At 43.1% G+C, this 12,905-nt stretch overlaps 1 protein-coding gene across 3 annotated transcripts in view; it reads left to right on the top strand.

Moving 5' to 3' along the window:
* LOC113081387 (cytospin-B-like) overlaps positions 1-12,905 on the top strand; it is a 108,645-nt gene that overhangs the window by 6,119 nt on the left and 89,621 nt on the right. The window contains exon 2 of one of the 3 annotated variants that reach the window (XM_026253501.1): positions 4,222-4,322. The exons of the other annotated variants lie outside the window; for them this stretch is intronic. The gene's annotated coding sequence lies outside the window, so the exon portion shown is untranslated. The remainder of the gene's footprint in view (positions 1-4,221; positions 4,323-12,905) is intronic. 3 annotated transcript variants of the gene reach the window in all.

The following is a 12,905-nucleotide window of genomic DNA, read 5'->3' as shown; positions in this document are numbered from 1 at the left end:
ACCAGTTCCGGGAACCACGGCTGGTTGGGCCATTTGGGTGCTACCAGGATCAACGCACATCTCTCCTCCCTGATCTTCTGCAGCACCAGCGGCATTAACTTGACTGGGGGAAAACCATACTTCCGTCCCTTTGGCCAGCGGCTCGACAGCGCGTCTCCCCCCAGGGGGGATGCTGTCAGCGAGAAGTACAGAGGGCAGTGGGCGTTCTCTTGCGACGCAAAGAGGTCGATCTCCGCTTTGCCAAACAGATTCCAGATCATATTTATCGTTTGCGGATGGAGCCTCCATTCTCCGTGTACAATGCCGTCCCTGGACAGCATGTCCGCGCCGCAATTCAAGCTGCCCGGTACGTGCACTGCTCGAATCGACAGAAGTACCCTGTCCGTCCATAACAGCAGCTGTCTCGCTAATCCCTGCAGGGATCGCGAACGCAAACCTCCCTGGCGATTGATGTACGCCACCACCGCCGTGTTGTCCGTTCTGATGAGAACATGACGGTGTTTCACAAACGGAAGGAAACTCTGCAGCGCTAGATGAACCGCTTCCATCTCCAAGCAGTTTATATGCCAGCGCGTCTGGTCCCCTGTCCACGTACCGAATGCTGGTCTGCCATCGCATAGGGCTCCCCAGCCTGATAGTGAAGCATCCGTAGTGACCACTACACGTCTGACCACTCTGCCCATAGCAGCACCCTGCTCGAATATGGTCGTGCCGAACCAAGGCGCCAGAGTCTCGAGACATGAACGCGTTATGATAAGGCGTTCCGTTCCCGCTCTCCACGCCCGCGGCTTCACTCGGCTCTGTAACCAGTGTTGAAGCGGTCTCATGTGTAACAAGCCCAGTCTGCAGACGGAGGCTGCGGCCGCCATCAGACCGAGCAACCTCTGAAACGTTCTTAAGGGGATAGCTCTGCCTTGAACGAAGAGGGCTAGTGTATTTTGAATCGACTGGATTCTCGGCTCTGACAGCTTCGCGGTCATAGAGCGCGAGTCCAGTATCATACCCAGGAATGTGATATATTGGCGCGGCTGCAGTGTGCTCTTCTGAATGTTCACAGACAGCCCCAAACCTGTCAGATGGGCGAGGAGTCTGTGTTTGTGTTCCTCGAGAGCGCTTCTCGACCGTGCGATGACTAACCAGTCGTCGAGATAATTCAGTATGCGCATTCCACTGAGCTTCAGGGGAGCGAGCGCTGTATTCATGCATATTGTGAATACACGGGGAGCCAAAGCGAGCCCAAACGGCAACACTTTGAACTGGTACGCCACACCCTCGAATGCAAAACGCAGGAAGCGCCTGTGATGTGGGGCTATCTGGATGTGGAAGTAAGCATCCTTTAGATCCACTGCAATGAAGTAATCGTCGGGCTGAATGTGCGCGAGGATCTGCTTCACAGTTATCATCTTGAACGTGCGTTTCGCGAGCGCTTTGTTCAGTAATCTCAGGTCTAAGATGGGGCGCATACCTCCGTCCTTTTTCGGAACTAGAAAATAACGGCTGTAGAAACCGGAATTTCTCCGTTCCACGGGCACTATCTCTACTGCTTGTTTGGCCAGGAGAGAGGATATTTCTGCTCGTAGCAGCGGGGCGCTCTGTTCTGACACTTCTGTCATAATCACACCGCCGAAGCGGGGTGGTCTGCGAGCGAACTGGAGCGTATAGCCGCGTTTTATCGTGTTGATCACCCAATAAGATGCCGCGGGGAGCGTCGCCCACGCGCTGAGATGACTCAATACGGAGGGTATTAATGCATGCTGCGGCGGGGCGTGCGCGCCAGCCACTGGGGAAGCGTTGACCGCTATATGAGTGGCAGGTGACTCGTTCGCGGCTTCTTGCACGGGAACATACATAGTCACCTCCTCGGGTTTCCCCGAGCTTCCGCTTTGCGAAGCGTCTCTCGGAGGAGAGGCTTCGCTTATGTAGCGGGTAATAGTAGAGGGAGGAAGAAAGCTCTTTTGCTGAGGCATGTAATGCATGTTTATTGAAACAGAACATAGCGGTTTCATTCTCACAACATTCACATCTTTGACGAACTCTGGGCGGGAACGCGCCCTTTTCGCCGCGGGTCCGACGAACACGTCCCGCGCTCTCTTCCCCCTGGCACGAGCATCAGGAACGCTGCTCCTTCTTGCCAGCCGGGCGCCCTTGGCTGCTAGAGGCCGGTTTCGGACCAAAACGGGGCTTCCTGGGCTGCCTCTGGCGGAATGGTGGCTCTGGCTCACGACGCTCTGCTGCGCTCGGGAACGCGCGCCTGGTATTTCCCGCTTGTCGCTGTGCCGAAGAAGATCTGGACCTCGCTGCAGGGGGGGCTTGAGACCGTTTCGGCAAAAGATGAGGCATCATCTTAGACTGCTTGACGGTCTCGGCGTATTTCTCCGACAGAGATTCCACCGCGACACCGAAAAGACCGGTGGGGCTCACCGGTGCATCCAGGAACTGCCTCTTTTCGGCATCGCGCATGCCGGACAGCGTCAGCCACAGATGGCGATGCAGGACCACAAGGCTGCTCATATTGCGGCCGATTCCCTGCGCTATCTTTTTTGACGCCGCGAGAGCGAGATCCGCCGCCGTGCGCAGCTTCCTGAGCGACTCTGGGTCCGGGCTTCCCTCATCCAGGGACCCAAGGAGCCGAGTTTGGAAGACCTGCAGGATTGCCATCGTGTGGAGGGCAGATGCTGCATGTCCAGCAGATATGTACGCCTTCTCAGCGATGTGAGCAGTAGCTCGACATGGCTTAGAAGGCAAAGAGGCGGTTTTCCAGCCGGGAGAAGACGCGAGATGGGCCGCGATAGCATCCTCGACGGGAGGCGGTCGCGCGTATCCCAATTTCTCCGCCCCTTCCACCGTCGTCAGCAGCTGGGTCCCCTGTGCATGGGCTCGGGCTGAGTAAGGGGAGCGCCATGACCGGGTGAGTTCCTCGTGGACCTCAGAGAAAAAAGGCGCGGGTCTCTGCGGGGCTTCAGCCTGGCGGCCCGCGCCGAGGAAAGAACCGTCCATCCATCTCTTAGACGGCAGCTCCTTGGGGGCTGTCCACTCCAATTCCATATCTGCCACCGCCTCCGTGAGGATCGCCATAAGCTCGGCATCCAGCGAGGCGGGGGCGGCTTCAGACGGGGCCTCGGACCACGCTCCCGGGTCTGAGGCATTAGTAGACATGGCGTCGTCCTCGTCATATCCAAACGAGACCATTTCCCGCGCTTCTAGTGGAGGGCGGGAACTGGCCTCAGAGTATGAGAGGGGATCTTCCACGTGAGGGTGGCGTGGGCGTTGGGCCGACGCCAGTACCTCGACAGAATCCGTCGACGGAGCTCTCTGCAGTCTCCCGGTTCGCGGCTCGACGGCGGCGGACGGGGGAGAGGCAGGAGATACAGGGCCACCGTTACGGGTAACGGCCAGCCTTGCACGAAGGATCTTGATGGGAAGCTCCTCACAGGCACGACATCCGGATCCTTCGAATGCCGCCTCTGCGTGAGCCCGACCCAGGCACAGCACACACTGCTCGTGTGCGTCCGGGAAATCAATGGGCCCACCACACATGCGGCAAAGAGACATTTTAAAAGTAAAATCACCGGAACGCGAGAGGGGATAATTTTCCAAAATTTTCCGCTCTGTATGCGTGAATCCACGGCGAAACCAGACTCAAGTGAAGAAAAAAGATTCTGAGGGTTTTGGCGCCCACCGTCACCTATATTGATGGCTGTCAGCCAATCAGGTGAGGGCGAGGGCGCCATTGGCTATTTGCAAGCAAAAGAGTTATTCAATCAGACTTCATAATTTCGAGGAAATGGATTTCCCCATACGTAATGTCGAGAGACCGACTCGATAAGGGAACTACATGCAACACACGATACCTGTTGATGACATCTGGGCTTCCCTCGAGCGAAATGAGTAAACAGTATGTATGAAGTCAAACAAATCAGATTAGCCCATCCGGTCTGAAGAGCATACTTGCTCAATATGCATGTTTTGTTTGTGACGTCACACCCCATTGTTATATTCTTTGTCACACACAAACTGCTTGTCACTGGAATCTTTATCAGCGTCACACCTGTTTAAAGCATAGTGGTAGACTTCTGTGAAAACCAGGGAAGCCTGTTTTTAATTTGGAGCAAGAAACTCAAATATTCATGACCTGTTTACGGACAGTCATTCAGGCCTCCTCTGATCGGATTTTTCCCCTGTCTCGTTCTGTGGCTGATGTTTGGTTTGTGGGTGGATTAGTTTAGCAGTACCCAGGAGGAACAGAAGACAGCAGGGCAAAAGGACATGCTCCAGTTTACCGTTGTCTCTGGATGTGTGAAACCGTAGATGTTCATCCAAAGGTATTCCAATTATGATTTCTTACATTCAAACACGTGGTGATTAACACAGCTGATGCTTTCACTGATACTCTGCTGTGGACGGTTTGCATTTTTTCAAGCACGCAAGTACACACCCTTTGCCTGTCACCGACAATGATTGTAGCACCAGCCTCTTCTGTGTTCAGAGTTGACAGATGGAGGTGTGTTTTCAGCGTCTCTGACACTGCTCGTTTATTCTGCTGGCTGTTCTGCTTTCAGGAAATAATAATCCATCCATCCATACTACCGGAATTTGGGATAAACGGTAACTGACCCCATTAGTGAATTTGTTTTGTAAACATGTTCGATAATGATGATGATAATTAGGATAATGACGGACTGTATTGTAGTTCAATAGATTTTGACTTAAGGAAACTTGAGTGGAGCTTTTTGAAGAACAGACTGATTTGTCCCAAAGTCGATGTTTGGAAGTGCAGTTGAAATGTATTTGGCGGGTCCACATTCAGACGACAGGAATGTGTGGAGGAAATGGCTGCATACTTGCTGTGTAAATCTCAGTTAGCCTAGGTAACTGCTGGGAATGTCTTTGCCACAGTGAAATGCTAATTTCTAATTTCATACAGTCTTCAGTTTTGAAGTTCTTCACAATTGAGGACAGCAGTGCTTTAATTTTAAACTCTGCATACGATAATATTATTGCTGCTTTTGTGTTTAAAGTCATTATAATTTGGTAAATTCATACAGAATTTCCTTTTTTCTAAGTGTTATAACCTATGTAAGCAGATGAGAAATACATGGCAATCGTAATGATAGTGAATATATCTAATATGGAGTAGTTTATATCCTTATAATCTTTTATATCCTTAAATTTTTCAGTTTGAGTTAGTATAGACTTAAGCACTATTCGGACGGGACTAGTTTTCTAAACTACGTTTGAGTTTCAATTCTTACCACCTGACGTCTGTGAATTTCATGTACCAATTCGGACGGGACTAGTATCTCCGTGTTTATTACAGAGGTGGGAGGGTCTGATTTGTGTATCTGGGCGTCACAGAGATCACGTGCTCTGTATGCGTGCATTGCATTCATTCAGAATGATTGCCTTTGTATTATTACACAATAAATACTAAATGGCTAGTATAGCAAAACCATGTTAATGTGTGGTTCCTTTAGTTTAACGTGTTTTCCTTTTTTTTATTAAATGTAATTAAAACATTATGTAACTGAGTACATAAATGAACGTGAGTAATCTTAGCTGATGCTGATATTACAATAGCCGGTATTAACGGTTTACGCGATCTTGCTCTTGATTTTATTATTTGTATTATTTTTTTATTAATATCTATTTGCCGCTAAGCAAATATATCAAACATCCGCGTGGTAGAGCATCTACGGTAATTCATGTTGGCCAAAACACACAAGGAAACGCGTTGTGAAATAAAATATCACAGACATTCGCATTCGGACGGGATTAGTTTTCTCAGAGGATCACTGAGTTTGCTGAAAAACGGTAGGTAATTTGCTCTGGAATTATCACAGAGGTTGTGTGAGAAAAACACAGACGTGGCAGATTCGGGCGGGATTAAAATCACAGAGTACCTCTGTGAAATGCAGATTTCTCTAACGACCCCCTGTGAAACTAGTCCCGTCCGAATAGGGCTTTAGTTATCATTTGTGTTGTTTGTGTGACCTGATTGAACTGATTGCTGTATTGAATATCACCCCCTAAAAATGTCTTCTACAGGTTTTTATTTTTATTTTTTATCTGTAAGTCTTCTTTTTATGTTCATTGATGATTATTATTCACAAAGATTTGTATTATATTGCTGTAGTCTTCTAGATATAACTTAAAAAACTTTGTAGCATGTAGTGAATCAACAAATGAGGCATGTAATACAGTGGCCCAAAGAGCTACTTAAAATCACACATACTGTGTGACTTTTACTGCAGTTGATACAAAATATCAAACCACGTGGCATCTGCAAGCAAATGATGATAGACCATTGGTGTCAAATCCTGCTCCTGGAGGGCAACTATCCTGCAGAGTTTAACTACAATCATAATTAAACACACCTGAACCAGCTAATCAAGATCTTCAGTATTACTACGCCCCCTAAAGTATGTACTCTTTTGGTGAAGAAAAAGTATGCACTTCTGAGTGTGTAGTAGAAGAGTAGGCAAGTTTTGGGACGTAGTATCACGTCATACAGTTGTGTCTTTTTATGGACCACTCAGTTGCTTAGATATATTCATTCTAGTCTCAGCGTCAGATGTTCTCTAGAGACAGAGAGAGAGAGATGAAAGTTGCATGTATGCTCATCTGTGCGTTTCTCTTTTTTAGAGTGAGTTTACTTTAAAAACGGCGATTTTATCCTCTTGTTGCTTGAAATTATAATGTAGCGATTCAGTATTTAAACTGTTATTAAAAAAAGTTGTGGGGCACCATTGACAAGTTTTTTTTGCTCATGGATGTGTGAGCTGCGCGATATCTGATGTGTATGTGTGCGTAGGTCTGTCACGATAACAACTTTTTGTTGTGCGATATATTGCCCCATAAATCATTGTGCTAAACGATATTATTGTAATTTTAAAGACCATTTTATGCCACTGAATAAATAATCATAATGTAACAGCATAATAATGCAAGAAGACCTATATACTTCCAAATGTAATGTGAAAGAATATTGAGATCATGGAAATTAAGTATCGAATAATCAAATACCTTCATATAATAATCAGAATAATCAAAGACCATATCTGCAGTTAAAACTTTTTTTTTTATTGTAGAAGCATTTTTTTAAGTCACTTCATGACTACACAACGTTATGTACGAGAAGCTACAAAAGTGGAACGTACAAAACATGGTGACATAATTTTTAAGTAAATATAAAGGGCGATATATTGCATCACCAAAAATGATTGAGGTCATGTACATATATTGCGTGCTAAGTCGATATATTGATTATTGCAACAGGCCAATGTGTGTGTGTCAGTAAACAGCGCATTAATGTAGAACACGGTACCAAAAATTCAGTATTCGGTACCAATACCAGGGAAAATGCACAGTTCTCTGTACCAATTTTGGTACCAAAGCAAAAGACAAAAACATGCTAATAATTTTTTTTTACCATACTTTCATTTAATCCAAATTGTGTACATATTTAATTTTAAAGGGCTTTTAAATTTAAAGCCAAGAATAACAACTAAGTTAGCTAAAAAAAGAAAGAAAAAAAAAGCCCAGAACTGATTTTCTGCCTAAAATGACACAAACAATTAATAGCCATTTGTACATCTCTAACATGCATATCTTAGTTTATTTAAAAGCCTCTGGCGTGTAACAATAGTAAATATCATCATGTCCTCCTGTTTTTTTTTTTTTTTTACCCTAATATAAATTACAGGAGCATTAAATAGTTAATAAAGAAACTTAATTCTAATTCTCATTTTATTACCATTAGCCGTGCTTATGCTAACTACTCTAATAACAGCATTCATTTAAACCCAACATTCAAATTAAATTATTTTATAATATTCATAACAGAACTGGTGTTTCCCACAGCCTTGCAGTCTATTTGTGACACATATATATGCAAATTCATTCTCTGCCAGCAGGAGGCGCTTGTAGAGAACGAGAGAGGTTTCCCCGGTAACGGCTGTAATCAGATAAGCCCTGCAATAACAATCGCTGCTCAGGCATTACAGGGAAGATGAAATGAAAATGACATCCATCATTTTCTGAAGACACTCAGTTTGCTTCTGAAATACAGTGATATCAAAACACCACACCGTGTTTCGACTTTGACACATGAACATTTTATGTTTATTCAACGAAGTCAAAGTCATTTGTTTGTGGCGGTCAGTTTTGATATTTCCCAATCAATGGGAAACACTATGAAACTTACCTGCATGAACTCTTTCATTTGATCTAGGCGTCTGTCTTTAAAGTGTTTTGTTAGTTTGGTGTGTTTCCTCCTTTTTATGTCGTCATGTCTCAGTGCTTTTATGAAGAGAGCGCACCTGCAAACTTTTCTGATTGAATGTGTACTCCGTACCACCGGTACAAAACAAACAAAAAACTAGTCCTGTAATATTTAAATTTTTTTTTTTTTGTACCGACTTGGTACCGAAGTACCGGGAGTTTTGACAACACTAGTAGAACGGTAATTAAAGGCTCTAATGCACACCTATGTGTGTATTGGCTTCAAACAGTAAACCCCAATAAAGCATTGTAATAAGAATATAATTGTAATATCAGAACATTTATTATATAAATATTATATTTTCCCATTTTCTACATTTCTGAGGATATTTCTTAGTTTGGTATTTGCAGACGTTTAAAGTGTGATTCAAGTGTCCATATACTTTGTAAACACAACACAGCATTCATGGAAATGTTATGACTGAGTTATGCATGTGAATCCTCCTGACTTCATTGAGTGTCTTGGTCATATGAGGTTCTTGTTTCAGAAGTTAGAAACCATAGTGTGAGCTGTGGAGTGTTTACTCATCCAGTGCTTTGACACCACACGTCCAGGAAGTTGTGCTCTATAGGGACTACAGATCTCTGAGAAAAATGAAGTCTGCTGTGAATACTGCATGAGCAGTTTGACATACAGTTCATCAACAATCTCTCAGGGATCTTTCATTTTCAAGAAAATGTTTCTTTTAATAAGTATGTTTATGTTTTATACAACACCATAATAAGGAAATCTTGGTTGTTTTACCCATGAGCGTTCTGTCATTTTCTGAGTTATGACAAGAGAAACTATTATCCCCTTTCTGTCTTGTGCCTTGTTTGTGATATTAGGCTGAATGTTTTAATAATAAACCTTTGTACCTTCATTATTGTGAGCTTCCCAGGCCTGAAATTCAGCATGTGTATTGCAAACAATTATAATAATTCCAGCAAATATATTCCCACACAACTGTCAATATCAGTTTCTCAATTTTAATCTATTCTCATTTTGATGAACCAATACCAAATATTAAGTCAAAGAATCAGTCTTTTAGTCTGTGCTGTGGTAATCAGCTGCTTTGCTTTACTTATAACAAAGTAAACATGAATAAACAATAGATAAGTCAGGGCTTGACACTTACCTTTTTCCCAAGGAGCACATGTGCAGATGAGTTTTAGCTTAATAATTGGATATAATGAAACAATTAAAACCACAATTATTTAATCTATCAAAATACAGAAAGTACACAAGGTTTTCAAATAATTTGTCTTCAGACCAACATTTGAGAGCAGTGGCACTAAGTTCTACAGATGGTCTTTTGCATTGATAAGTGCAGTTACTAATAATATTTCATCATGTTATTTTTTTTGTTTATTATTTTTAATAATACATTTATTTATTTTAGTTATAATTGTGATTTGATGTATTCTTAAAATTTTACATGTGTTTGTTTACCACAGATATATTTTGTGTTGTATCACATTTAAAACAACATTCAAACTGGATCATCTTAGAGCATTAAAGTAATGGAAATAGTGTGAAATGCTTGAAAATCATTGAAAAGTGCTTGAATTTCTCTCTCAAAAGGTTGTACAAACCCAGAAATGAATGATACAATGCATTTGACTATTTCTACCACAACACCATGGTTACAGTTAGCGTTACCACTTCAGGTTTACTAACGTATGTCATCGCTGTTTATAACAGAGATTTCTGTGCAGAATTTGAATGATTCTCACTAGATCTCGCAGTAACCTTATCATTGTGCAGTGATTTGGGGATTATGTTTATAAGCCCATGCTAAATCAGAGGGCATTGTGGGACAGTTATCCTACAGCACAAGAGAAGGATTTGGTTGGAAATGATAACTTCATGTCCTGATTTGTAATTCAAAGCTTATGACTTGGCACTTTAAGGGCCAACACACACATGTATTGCTCCCATGTGCTCTACAGATGTTACTTCACTTACGTGGACAACTAATCCTCTGTGTGTGTGCATTGTGCATCTAGGGCAGAGGTCAGTCATTGAGATGATACAGACCATCAGCGGGATCATGAAAGTACTTTGAATGACACTCGTCATCATCACATAACACACTTTAAGTGTTACTTTCCGAAATCAGTGTTTTTCACAGTATTTTGTGGCAGCAGGTGATGTCACATAGTAATTGGCATTTTTATGACGTCATTGCACCGGGTTTGCATTCAGACAAGTTTTGGCACTTCCAATCTGTTCTACTCTCTCTTCTACTGTCACATACTGTAATACAACTGAATGCCCTATAAAGCTAGTGCTGGGCGGTTTGACTAAAAATGTACATCACGTTTTTGTTCAAAATTTTACCGGTTTTCTGGTTTATGACTATTTTTTTCATGCGTAATCAGGTGTACAATGCATTTTCTGCTGGTTGATATTCCAAGACATGCATGCGGCTAAGGTGCTGGAGCAAATTGTTCGTGTCGCCGCCTTTGGCGACAATTTTAGCCCGACAGCACTTAAACTGGATGTTTGGTCGACGTCAGATTTTTGGAAACCAAAAAACCTCCAAACAACAGAACAGGCTCCTCTTTTTGGCTATATGTCTGTTTCAGACATAATCTGGCAGCAATGCAGACCGCAGCACGGACTCATTGTGCATTCACACAGGACTAGGGCTGTGACGGTGGCTGATTTTTACCACCGCGAAAGTCATGGACCAACAACTGCGGGTGGCGTGGTGTTAAAAAAAAAAAAAAAAATTATATATATATATTAGTGTCAAAATTTGCTTGTTAACGAAGGCAATAATTTTTTTCCAGTTTAATGTATTCAGATTATTTTACTTAGGGGCGGGGATGGCCACTCACTCACAACTGCTGCTTCTGTCACTTTTTACTATATCACAAAATACTCGTTATAATCAGTGATGCTACACTGGATGCAGCACAATACGACTTGATAAATCCCCCGTCCGGTCTGTGAGGTACTGTCACAGAGTTCAAATTTCCTGTATAGACACTAGACAGGCTAAACCTGTCGCAACGCAGTTGTGTTGCGTCTCGTTTACTTTTACGCCACCAAGCAAGCTCAGTAGCTAACTCCTCGTCTGCACGCGCTCTCTCTGAAATAGGAATCGTTGCCATATTTCTTGTTACTATCTTTTTATTTATCTCTGTCTCTATATATATATATATATTAGTGGTGGGCAATTATCGCCGTTAACGTGCTGCGTTAACGTGAGACTCTTATCGGGCGATAAAAAAAATATCGCCGTTAATCTATTCTCAAAGTTGGGTTGGGAGCTGGGTCTATTCTAAGCAAGCTATGATGACTTTCACCTTGATACTTTATATAACCGACTGGCTGAGGCCAGCCTAAAAAGCGTCCTGTGTGAAAGGCCCATAACACCGGAGAGCGCCAAGATGTTTTCGCGAGATGTAAACAAACAGTGTGACGCGTCGACGCATTTCACGCACGTCGACTTATTTTTGTAGTCGACGTAATCGATGACGTCGACGTGTTGTTGCAGCACTACTGCAGACGGACTGTGTGTGAAACAGGCGTTATAACGTAACACCAGATCACTGCTGAGTTTACCCTCACCACGCTTCACAGTCGCTGCTTAGAAGTGCAACATTGTAAACGCGGCTTTACAACACAGCATAACGTTCGTTCCGAACGCTGAGTAATTAAATATACCGGAATGCAGGTATATTCAAAATTAACATCTTAACGAAAATAATCTGGATACGTACTGGATCCGGGTGACTGCAGTGACCCTCTGATCTGGATACAGACTGGATCTGGTGGCCACGGTGACCTCGGAACAAGAGAGAAACAGACAAATATTAGCGTAGATGCCATTCTTCTAATGATGTAGAAGGTACATGTTATGTGAACTGTTTCCGGTTCCGGTTTACCTAATTAATGCAGCCTAAAAATCCTTTAACAGATTTGGATATTAAAAGCATATTAGTATGTTATGTGTATGCCAGGTTAAAGAGATGGGTCTTTAATCTAGATTTAAACTGCAAGAGTGTGTCTGCCTCCCGAACAATGTTAGGTAGGTTATTCCAGAGTTTAGGTGCCAAATAGGAAAAGGATCTGCCGCCCGCAGTTGATTTTGATATTCTAGGTATTATCAAATTGCCTGAGTTTTGAGAACGTAGCAGACGTAGAGGAGTATAATGTAAAAGGAGCTCATTCAAATACTGAGGTGCTAAACTATTCAGGGCTTTATAAGTAATAAGCAATATTTTAAAATCTATACGATGTTTGATAGGGAGCCAGTGCAGTGTGGACAAGACCGGGCTAATATGGTCATACTTCCTGGTTCTAGTAAGAACTCTTGCTGCTGCATTTTGGACTAGCTAAGCGTGTAGAACAACCACCCAATAAAGCATTACAATAGTCTAACCTTGAAGTCATAAATCCATGGATTAACATTTCTGCATTTGACATTGAGAGCATAGGCCGTAATTTAGATATATTTTTGAGATGGAAAAATGCAGTTTTACAAATGCTAGAAACGTGCCTTTCTAAGGAAAGATTGCGATCAAGTAGCACACCTAGGTTCCTAACTGATGACGAAGAATTGACAGAGCAACCATCAAGTCTTAGACAGTGTTCTAGGTTATTACAAGCAGAGTTTTTAGGCCCTATAATT

The sequence above is a fragment of the Carassius auratus genome, chromosome 5 (assembly GCF_003368295.1).
Source record: "Carassius auratus strain Wakin chromosome 5, ASM336829v1, whole genome shotgun sequence".
Taxonomy (NCBI): Eukaryota; Metazoa; Chordata; class Actinopteri; order Cypriniformes; family Cyprinidae; genus Carassius; species Carassius auratus.
Note: the sequence above shows the minus strand (reverse complement) of the source record. Positions and strands in the feature narration are given on the sequence as shown.